Source organism: Camelus ferus, chromosome 27 (genome assembly GCF_009834535.1).
Source record: "Camelus ferus isolate YT-003-E chromosome 27, BCGSAC_Cfer_1.0, whole genome shotgun sequence".
Lineage (NCBI taxonomy): Eukaryota > Metazoa > Chordata > Mammalia > Artiodactyla > Camelidae > Camelus > Camelus ferus.
In genome coordinates this window covers 26,983,217-26,991,716 of record NC_045722.1, presented here as the reverse complement: position 1 = coordinate 26,991,716, position 8,500 = coordinate 26,983,217, and positions in this window count along the sequence as shown.

Sequence of the window (8,500 nt, the reverse complement as noted above, 5' to 3'; positions counted from 1 at the left end):
TCCTTTTATTTTTCTTAACTAGGATTTGTGGGGCTTGGAATAAACAGAGTTTATGCCAAAAGTTCATTGAGTAAAAATCTTATAAAAATGGTGAGTGTAAAGATTAAACTGTTTGCTTCTAATATTAAGATATAGTGTTGATATCAATCTGAAAATGATTTTTCCCCTTTTCCCTCCTTACCCTACTGATTTCTGTTTAGCTCTCAAAAGCTGTGGATGCTTTAAAATCTGATAACAAAGTGCGGACCATAACAGAAGTGAAGTCCCAGGGATATTCTGTGCTGGTATGTAAATATTTTGTTTTTAAAACTGTAGTCTAATTTTTCCTTAGTGATAGCCTGTTTTCCATTATGAAGTGTTCTGTGGTTTGAATTTTGTTACCAGCAATTCTTCTTTGTCTGTTTTTTTACTGCTTTACCAGAAAAAAAGTGCATGTCAGTATTAGAAACTTTTACAATATGTGGAAAAGTTGTTTTGGAAGTTGAGAAAATAATTCAAGCCATTAAAATATTCATTTGTAGTACATGAATAATATTTATGAAAGATCAGCTTGGAAGGAAGCTTTGTGTCTTCTAGTCACAACAGTGTGTTCTGTATTTATGAGTTGTTTAAAAAATGCTGTATTTGAGTAGCAGTAGCTGCCCCAGGACAAAATGTTAAGCACAGATGTTCGCTTTGGAGGTTGGTGTTTGTGGTAGTACTCACTCAGGTATGTGTCCACAAGTTGTATTTTTAAATTGGTACCTACAGCAGCAAAAGCTGGTTTTTTTTTTTTTCTGTTTGTGCTGTGTTACCAAAAGCCAGAGATTAAGTTATCTTGCATTTTCCATATTTGTCAGTATTTCTGAGTCATGAGTTTGACTCTATTTCAGTTAGTAAAAAATGTTGCTAATAAAGATTAAAATGCTGATAATATGCAGTATCATTGTAATTTATGAATAAGTAAATGAAAGTAGAAGGAACTGAGGCATAACTTTTTTTTTTCAGTAAAAATATAAGTGAGATAATCCACTTGAGATAATCAGACACCTGAGGGAACAGCATACAGTGATTTACTCATTCCACAAGTATGTTTTGAGCATTTAGAGTCTACGAAGAGCAGTGCAGGGGACATAGGGGAAGTGTTTCTAGACCGAATGTTTTTAGAGCTGTCTTAGTTGTGGCTGATTTTGGTCAGTTTCATTGTTCAGGGTCCTCAGTTTTTCAAACTTCAAACCCTGTATCTTCCACCTTAAAATATGGCAGAATTCTATGGTATTTAGGAACATTCGGTATAAATGAGTTATATTTTAGCTTTTGATATAATGTACTGTGTCTAAAAGGATTAGTTCAAGCTTGAGTTTGGTAATCAAAGAGAGCAGGATTATTCTTGTCAGCAGCCTGGGAGATGATGTTCTGAGTACAGGCTTCTGCCCTTACATCTGGCAAATGCGAGTAATGCTGCCCTCCCGGTAGGGTTGTTGGAGGTGTCATGTGACAGTGTACGCCAATGCAGTGCTCATTATTATAGATGTTAATAGTTTTTTATAAGGGCTTCATATATTTAAATTTTTTTCCTTAAACAATATGGAAAACTTACACTGAGAGAATTAGGATTCTTATATCTGTGACCTTAGGACCAGGTGGATGGCTGTCTCTCCAGGTGACTGAGTCTAACACCATACTGATGGCTCTGAGGACCACTGAGAGGCTCATTGGTGAGACACAGAACAGTCTGGGGGCTTTTAAGGGAGGCCCAGTTCTATGAATCTTTGAGGAGTGATGGTGTAGTGAAGGCAGAATGAGACTTCAGAAGTAAGTGCTGATGGTCATAACTCATTACCGTCTGTGTTGGTAGTAGGTTTTATAATTATACCACTATAATTACTGATAGAATTCTTTTTGTTTTACCTATTCCTTTGCTGCCCATTTGTTTTGGGTCTCCAGAATATTAATGCTCTTTGGAAAAAGTTTCAATGCTTTAGTACAGTTTACAGGTATCTTTTATAGGTTGCCATTTTGGAGACATACTAAGTAACATACCAGGTGCTTGACCAGATTAAATACTGCTGGCCTTGAATACTTTTTCCCAAGGGCCAAGCAAGTCTGTTTTCTTTGCTCTGTGTACTTTTCATGATCAGGATAATCTCCTATACTTTAACTCATAAGGTTTGTTACTGTATTTTGTCCAAAAAAAAAAAGTTTGAATTACAGAAAAATTGGAGAAAATCATTTGTTTTAGTAACTCAGTGTATAATAGAACCATTCTTTTGAATCTCTCTGAAAGGTTTTCTTTTCTTACATATATTTGAAACAGACAGTTTAGTAGGTCTGTCTTTATTAATATGTACACATTAAGTGTACTATAATTCTGCATAAACAAAATCTCTTTACATACTTAAGAATATTTAAACATATCCTATATTAGTATAAAATCTTAATTTTAATCAGACCTCATTTATTAGTTATTGTTGAAGTATGGTCTTTCACATAATTAGAGCTTTAATTTCTGTTCTGAAGCAGTCATATTCAAAAACAAAATCCTCAAAAATGTAAATGTACTCATTTATTGGTTATGTTAGCTCCTCAACCCCCTAAAGTTACTCATTTTCCCTCTTCCCTTTCTGCCCCCACAAATGTTTCTCTTCTCTGTATGTCTGTATTCTAGTGGCACCTTGTCTATTTCCAAACACTTAAAGCTTGTGAAGTGGTCTTGCCTCAAATTTCTTGAGGACAGGAACTTCTATTTTCTTTTTTGAAAATCATCTTACATGTTCTAACAACACAGTCTGTAATAGGGACTCAGCAGGTATTTGCTGAATCTAATCAGTCATTACACTGTGCTGTGATTCACTGATTTTTTTTTCAGGGGCTATTGGGATGTGAGCAGTTTCTCTGAAATTCACTGATAGGGTCTCTGGCTCCTGATCTTGGTTGGTTTTCCATGTCCTTTTTCTAATATGCTACAAGAACAGATAATTAAGCACTGTTAATAAAATGATCCCTCTATGCACTGCAGGTTGGACTGAGTGATTTCTGACTTCTCATTTAAATCTTTTATTGAGTCAACAATCATATTTTACTTATCTTTACATTTTTAAAATTATATTTTAGTTTAAAAAATAGGTAGTATGTCAAAATGTATGAAATGTATACAATATGTGTGAAAAGTATACAAAGAGAAGTCCCCCTCTTACCCACTCCCTCTACACCATTCTTTCCCAAATAAAAGTAGCAATTTTTATTATTTCAATTCATCCTTTTAGTATTTCATTGTACAGATGCATACAAATATACATGAATATACAGATATGTAAGTGCACTCAGTAGAATGTTAAGATACTACTTAAAGTGATAAAGTGAAAACTACATTACAGTGTGAAAAATACATAGTATGAGAAGAGAGCTACATGTGAAGTGTTACTCCCATTATGACTGCACCTGTGAGCTCTGTCTACAAATAAAGTCACAGCTTAGGAGTGATGGTTTCTTTTTCCCACCTTCAAACTTTTGGTAATAATAATTACAGTAAGAAATTATATTAAGCTAATAGATACAAAGTAAATAATTTTGAAAAAATTACCAAGTATATTTAGTGTATTTTTCAGTTTGGGTAACTAAAATTGTAACATTAATTGCATTTCTGAATTATTGTTGCAACATTTAGGGGGAAAAATTTCAGAATAAAAAGACCTTATACAGCTATTCAGATGCTTTCATTTTACAGAATTTCTGTGAGGTTAAGTACTTGGTTAAAGGTGGTGGCTCCATTGGAACTACTTCTGACTCTTAGGGCAGAGTTTTCTTTACTGTACCAGTGATTTTAAATCTTTTGCAGTATGAAGTCTCCTTTTTATGTTCTTACAATTTCAGGTACTTACACACTGTAGTGGTCCTGTGTTGACTGAGAAGATATGTAATATCAAAATGCCGCTCTGGGTAGAGTAATCTATTTAGATGAATTTTCTATTTGACTACAGTAATATCTAGATCCAGAAAAAAACATATATCGTAGTTATGGCTGGAGATGATGTTTCCTCCACATACATGCTTTCAGATCACCGTGCCGTGCCCTAGGACTGACTCCAGGTTGGGAGTCGGTGTCACATGTATACTCCTCCTTGTGGATGCACTGCTTCTGGGTTCATGGCTTGCCTGTAAGTCTCTTAGTATCCTGAGAAATAACATTTTGATAGAACTCATTGTGAAATGTTTAGGAGTTAAATTTTTAATATATTATCTTTGACCAAATTATGAAAAGGTCTTTTTAAGCTAGGGTACTGCATCAGATGTAACTGTTTGATCCTGTCATCTGTTTATTTTTTTCTATTAGTATTCTAAGGCTAAGTAGCAACGTACATATGTGTTGTTGTTACCATAAAATTTTTGAAATGAAATTTTTTGAGAAATTACTGAGACTGAGGATCTTCTCTTTTGAAATTCCTGAAATAGATTATAAACAGTTCTTGGTAATTGATTCCTGTATGTAGAACTCTAAATTGAGTATTTCACTGAATTACACTAGTGTGGGTTTTTTTTTTCTTTTTTTAAAGTAAAGGTACTTTTGCTTCCGCTTTTCAGTTCTAGTAAATTGTGTTTTGACTAAAAACTTCTCACTAAAATTGTCAACATGCTTTATTATTGAATGTCGTATTTTCAAATGGATGTAGATTTCATGACATGGTTAGGTACGTGGAGGCCTCTGTCTAATGAACTTACCTAACTCAGTATTGTTTCAGAATCTCAGGTTAAATTATATTTGTGTATGTGAGTGTTAGTCCCTTAGAGACTTTATAAGTAAAGTGAAATCTAGATATCTACAGATCTGTGTTTTAGTTTAGCATAAGATTATTTTTTTGGAAATTAAAAAAAATCTGTTATAGGGATAAGAATTTCTTGCAAAAATGCACCAATTTTAAGTACATATGTAGTTGATTAGTTTTGACAGATGTTTAAACCATGAGGGTAGTTGTGCTATAGAACATGTTCTTTACTTAAAAAGCTTTCTTTTTTCTTTTTTAATTGAAGTATAATTGACTTGTAACACTGTGTTAGTTCCATGTGTGCGGCATAGTCATTCAGTCTTCCTATACATTACGAAATGGTCACTGTGAGAAGTCTAGTTACCATCTGTCAGCATACAGAGTTACTAAATATAATCGACTGTGTTCTCCTGTACAGTTCATCCCCGTGACTCATTTATTTTGCACCTGGAAGTTTGTACCTCTTAATCTCCCTCACCTATTTCACTCATCGTCCTACCCTTGCCCCCTCTGGCAACCACCTGTTTATTCTCTATCTGTGACTGTTTTTGTTTGGTTATGTTTGTTGATTTGTTTTGTTTTATAGATTCCATGTATAAATGAAATCATATGATCTTTGTCTTTCTCTGTCTAACTTATTTCATTTAGCATAATGCCCTTTAGGTCTATCCATGTTCTCGTAAGTAGCAAGATTTCATTTTTTTTAATGACTAATATTCCACTGAAAATATATATCATATCTTCTTTATTCGTTCGTCTATCAGTGGACACTTAGGGTGCTTTCATATCTTGGCTATTGTAAATAATGCTGCAGTGAACATAGGGGTGCATATATGATTTTGAATTAGTGTTTTTGTTTTCTTTGGAAGGCTACCAAGGAGTGAAATTGGTGGATCGTATGATAATTCTATTTTTAATTTCTTGAGGAGCATCCATACTGTTTGCCATGGTGGCTGCATGACTTTACATTCCTACCAACAGTGCATAAGAGTTCCTTTTTCTCCACATTCTCACCAACACTTGTTACTTGTTTTCTTTTTGATAATAGCCATTCTGACAGGTGTGAGGTAATATTTCATTGTGGTTTTGATTTACATTTCCCTTGTGATTAATGATTTCATGTGACTTTTGGCCATCTGTATGTCTTCTCTGGAAAAATGTCTATTCAGGCCTCTGCCCATTTTTTAATTGGGGTGTCTGTGTTTTTGATATTGAGTTGTATGAGTTCTTTGTATATTTTAGAGATTAACCTCTTATTAGCTCTATCATTTGCAAATATATTTTCCCATTCAAATAGGTTGCCTTTTTGTTTGTTGACAGTTTCCTTCACTATGTAGAAGCTTTTAGTTTGATATAGTCCCATTTGTTTATGTTTACTTTTGTTTCCTTTGCCTGAGGAGTCATTTACAAACATTATTGCTAAGACCAATGACAGGGAGTATACTGCTTATGCTTTCTTCTGGTTTTGTGTTTCAGGTCTTATATTTAAGTCTTTAATCCACTTTGAGTTTATTTTTGTATATTGTGGGAGTAGGTAGGCCAGTTTCATTCTTTTGCAATAACCATCCAGTTTTCCTAACATCATTTATTTCCCTGTTTTACGTTCTTGCCTCTCTTGTATATTAATTGCTCCTATAAATGTAGGTTCACTTCTGGGCTTTGTGTTCTGCTCCATTAATCTGTGTGTGTGTGTTGGTTCAAGTACCATGTTGTTTTGATGACCGTAGCTTTGTAGTGTAGTTTGAAATCAGGGAGTATCATACCTCTAGCTCCATTTTTCTTTCTCAAGATCATTTCCCATATTTGGGTTCTTTGGTGTTTCCATAAACATTTTAGATTTATTCTAGTTCAAATGCCATGGGTCTTTTGATAGGAATTCACTGGATCTGTATATTGCTTTGGGTATTGTGGTCATTTTAACAATATTCTTAATCCACAAGCATGGTATATCTTTCCATTTGTTGGTGTTGTCTTCAGTTTCTTTCATCATTGCCCTACAGTTTTCTGAGTACGGGTCTTTTACTTCCTTAGTTAGATTTGTTCCTAATTATTTTATTATTTTTGATGCATCTGTAAATGGGATTGTTCTCTTAATTTCTCTTTCTGATAGTTTGTTGTTAGAAAGGTAGAACAGATTTCTGTATATTAATTTTGTACCCTGCAACTTTACTGAATTCATTGATAAGTTATAACAGTTTTTGGTAGTGTCTTTAGGACTTTCTATACATGGTATCATGTCATCTGCAAACGGTGACAGTAAAATTCTTTACATCTGTTCTTCTCCCATATTCACTGAACATCTTTATGATCTTTATCTTGAACTCTGTCAGGTAGTTTGCTTATCTCCACTTCAGTTAATTCTTCTGGAATTTTAATTTGTTTCTTTAAAATATATTCTTTGTTGCCTCATTTTTCTCAATTCTCTGTTTTTAATTCTGTGTATTAGGTAGGTTGGTTACACTTCCTGATCTTGGATTAGTGGCCTTAGGTAGGAGATGTCCTATGGGGTCCAGCAGCACACTCCCCTCTGGTCACCAGAGCTCTGTGCTCTAGGGCTGCCCACTATGTGGGCTGTGTGAACCCTTCTGTGTTGGCAGGGCTGACTGCTGTGGTTGTGCTGGGAGATGGGGCTGGCCTCTGACATGGCTGGCTGCCAGGCTCTGCCTTCTGCAGAGGCTGCAGATCACTGGTGGGTGGGGCTGGGTCCTGGGGCAGCTGGCTTTGGGATCAGGTTGTCCTGGGGCTGGTGCCAGCCTGCTTGTGGGTGGTGCTGTTAAAATCTGTCTTATGCCCATATGTAGCCTATCCCTTCCCCTACTCCCACCCCCTTAAAACAATGATCTTCATTGCTTTTATCATAGTTTTTCCTCTTCTAGAATGTCCTACAAATGGAATCCTTCTGTAGATGGCCATTTGTATCTGGCTTCCTTCACTTAGCATAATGCTTTGAGGTTGCCCCATGGTATATGTTCCAGTAGTTTCACTTTATTGCTGAGTATGGTTTTCATTATATTGCAGAGCATTTGTTTTCCATGCTGAGTAGTCCATTGCATAGATACACCACAATTTATCTGTTTAGCAATTACTGGTCATTTGGGTTTTTCCACTATTTTGACTTTTATGAACATTCACATATAAGTCTTTTTGTGAGTGTGTTTTTTTTTCTCTTGGATACTTAAGAGTGGAATTACTGGGTTTTGTCATAACTGTACATTTCATTTTATAAGAGGCTGCTACTATTTTCTAGCCATTTTGCATTGCTGCCAGCGGTGTATGATAGTTCCAGGTGTTCCACATTCTTGTCAATGCTTCATGTTGTCAGTCTTTAATTTTAGACATCCTGATGGGTATGTAGTTACCGTGTAATTGTGGCTTTAGGTTGCATTCCTCTAATGTGTAATGATTTTGAGCATCTTTTCTGGTGCTTTTTTGTCACCTGTATCTTTTTTGGTCAAGTGTTTATTCACATCTTTTACCAATGATCTAGTAAAAATATAAATAAAAGATCATCTTTTTATTGAGTTACAGAGTTTTTAATATATTCTTGATACAGACCTTTTGCTGATGAATGTTAAATGATAAATGATAAGTAAGCATATTTTTACTCCTGCTCTTTGGCTTGTCTTTTTCTTAACAGTTTGTTTTGAAGAACAAAAGTTTTCCAGTCGAAGTCCAGTTAAAAGGCTCCAAACTAAATTTTTGTGGGTTTTTTTTTTTTTAATTTTGATATAAAGAAGTAACCTGGGGAAAAAAGAGAG